Source organism: Apis dorsata, unplaced genomic scaffold, assembly GCF_000469605.1.
Source record: "Apis dorsata unplaced genomic scaffold, Apis dorsata 1.3 scaffold_407, whole genome shotgun sequence".
Taxonomy (NCBI): Eukaryota; Metazoa; Arthropoda; class Insecta; order Hymenoptera; family Apidae; genus Apis; species Apis dorsata.
In genome coordinates this window covers 311,486-314,567 of record NW_006263665.1, presented here as the reverse complement: position 1 = coordinate 314,567, position 3,082 = coordinate 311,486, and the positions used below count along the sequence as shown (strand labels likewise).

Genomic DNA, 3,082 nt, shown 5'->3' with positions numbered 1-3,082 from the left:
TATATATATATATATACATGTATATTATATACACTTATGCATATCTATAACATATCGATAAAGATTCCTACGAAATTCTTTCTTTTTAAAAGATTAGATGATACATTTATTATTTTAACATGGTGAATAAGAAAGTAGATTGAAATATATGTGATACATTAGAGAACATTTCAATTACAAAAATTGCAGATTTGTTTATATACTCGACATCTCAAGAGACAAAGGAAATATCCAGAATGGTACTTCAAACGAACAAGAATGGCCGAGATCGTTCTTCTGTCAGTGACCAATACAAAGAACAATTTCTCTCGAGATCCTTTTTTCTCGATACGTCGCTCACAGTGCCCGAATATGTAAAACTGACATCACACCTCAGAGAGTGCAAAAGAACGCCCACCGTTTTTCTCTCCCTCTCTTGAATTTCTGTCTCATCTACGTCTCATTATATTTTCCATAGAATCGATTATTTTTTCATATTTCTAATCAATTTTTTTAAACATTTAATATTCGTATTTCATTCGTTCTATACATTCTAGAGATTATGATCAATGATTTCTATTCAAGAAGTTATGATCTTTTGTGACTAATCTTTCAAATAACATATTGTCACTCACGTCATGCTACATTTTTTTTCTAAAGTCTAAAGATATAATACATTAAAATTGATATTTACAAACAATATTTTTAAAGAAATTTTTGAATTTAACTTATTAAAATGATGGGATATACTTCTCAATGACCTTGAGAGTTTATTTGATTATAGTTTTCGATTTCTATTGATAATAGGATAAATTGTTGATCATCAAAATTACATTTTTCAATTACAAAATCATATTACAAAAACAACACGTTCTAAAATATTTAGCTAATATTCCTAATAATAAATATTTATAAATAATAGATATTTTTTACTTGATGTTTAATCGTATAAGAGAAGAATTTTTTTCTGTATTCTTTTTTTTTTCTCCTTAAGAAATATATCATTTCGTTTCCTTACAAGATTGTAAAAACGAAGAGCAATCTGACAAACGGAAGTATCACGCTCGCGATACGTGTGCACTCGCGCATAATTACCACGCGTTTTTTGCGGGGGCACATTTTTCAGGTAAATATTGCGCATCCATTTATATATCTCACAGTATATAATTTTTTTTTCTCTCTCTAGAAAATGGAAAATATTATATCACTATGATCTTTTTTCTTTTCATCATATCTCATGTATTTTTCATATTTATCGATATACAGTAGAAAAAAATAAAAAGGAATTTAAAAATTTTAATTTCTTCATGAAAATATTCCTTTTTAAAAAAGGATAAAAAATAATAATTGAAGAAATAATATTTTTCACCATATTATATTTATGGTAAAAAATGAAAAATATATTACAAGAAAAGGTATTAAAAATTCTAAAAATCTTCGTGTATATATATGGAAATTATGTTACATGAAAATTTGAAGAAGGTGTGAAAATTGATATTCGAAATGGGATAGTGATTTGCGCTCAACATAAGAATAACGAGATCGCCTTGTAGGCGATCTTTCCATTCTTGGAGTAGTGCCCGAATGATTTCTCGACTTCGGCGATTATGTTTGGACGAATGTCAAGACCAAAACTGGTACGTGGCGTTTATTAACAACCAATGCATTATCTAGACAATTAATTTTTTATTGCAAATCCATTCTAATTGTTCCAATCCAAGTTATTTTCAGATTATCACGAAATATTTGCTAATTATCAATTTGAAGAAAATCATCCAGATAATCAAATTTTTCATATATCATCGAGATGTTAAAAGGAATCAGATGTTCTTCAAATCTATTTTAATCAAGATCAAGCTTCATCTAAGGATTGTATAATTCTTAAGAAGGATTTTTCTTGCGTTAATTAATAAGACAAACAGCCTTCCTTGGTCACGTTACGAACACAATAGGCATCCAAAACATTCGGAATTGCGTGTTACGTAAACCGTTCAAGTCCAGTTCGAGTCCACCAAGGCGTCGCTGAATTTTAAATATCGAAGACTCGTTTCCAACCGCGTTCCTAAATCACTAAAGCACCTCTTGGCTGATCTAATTTTCTCACTGTATAACCACATTGAAAAAATACAAATACAAAGATACGAATGTCCAATAAAAACCGGAAAATTCCATTGGTATCATCAGTTTCCTTGGAAGAAATTACTGGTTTGGAATTGTTGACTCGTTTTAGAAAGTTTTTCTATTCGTTACACAGTAAAGAAAATCTTTAAAGAAAAAGAAGTCATCAAAGAAGTCAAATTGTCTTTACAATCATCCGGGATCGAAAAATTATTTTAACTGAAAAGATGGATTGAATTAAGTTTTCAGTTCATTATATGCTTAATAAGATAGAAAATGGAATTATCGTGTAAGGACAATGTATCAAGTGGAAAGGTATTCTCCTCTCGACGAGTTGGAATAACGCCCACGACGACCCACGTCGCGATGACTGTTCGCATGATTTTACCTGAGACACGGGTTCTGCGTGTAGGCAGGCCAAAATCACCACCGAAACTTGGTGTGACTCATGGATTTTGCGATTCTTCAGAGCAGATTTATTATAAGCTACAGAATGCTTTCTAATTCATGGATTGGATTTATTTCTTATCAGCTGAATTTTATGAATATTATGATAATTAAAACCACTATTTTTGCTTCATTGATAAAAGAGATAACACTCGTGATGACGTTGAAATATATTGAAGAAATTTGTCTAATTTTTAGATAAAACATAGAAGATTTATGTGAACGGAGGTAGGAAGCAAAATCTATGTAGCAAAAGCCTCGGACCAACGTCCTCGACCTGATCGCGGAGGTGGCTTCCACAATCGTGTATGGACATAAAACGTAGTCCACCTGGCGCGCAGAAAGAATTCTTGTTCACCTACTAACACACTCCAACGATTTCACACGAGAACTTCAATTAATATCACGAGACACGACCGAGAATTGATTAAAGTCGACCATTTTAAATCATGGCACATTGATTTCAACGAATTAATTCTTTAAAGCAAAACACCTTTGACAAACAGCCTTTGTATTCCATTGAATTGATCTTTCAGTC

The 3,082-nt window shown here is 31.1% G+C and overlaps 1 protein-coding gene across 5 annotated transcripts in view; it reads left to right on the top strand.

Moving 5' to 3' along the window:
* LOC102675015 (dnaJ homolog subfamily B member 3) overlaps window positions 1-3,082 on the top strand; it is a 12,067-nt gene that overhangs the window by 2,764 nt on the left and 6,221 nt on the right. The gene's annotated exons all lie outside the window — the stretch shown is intronic.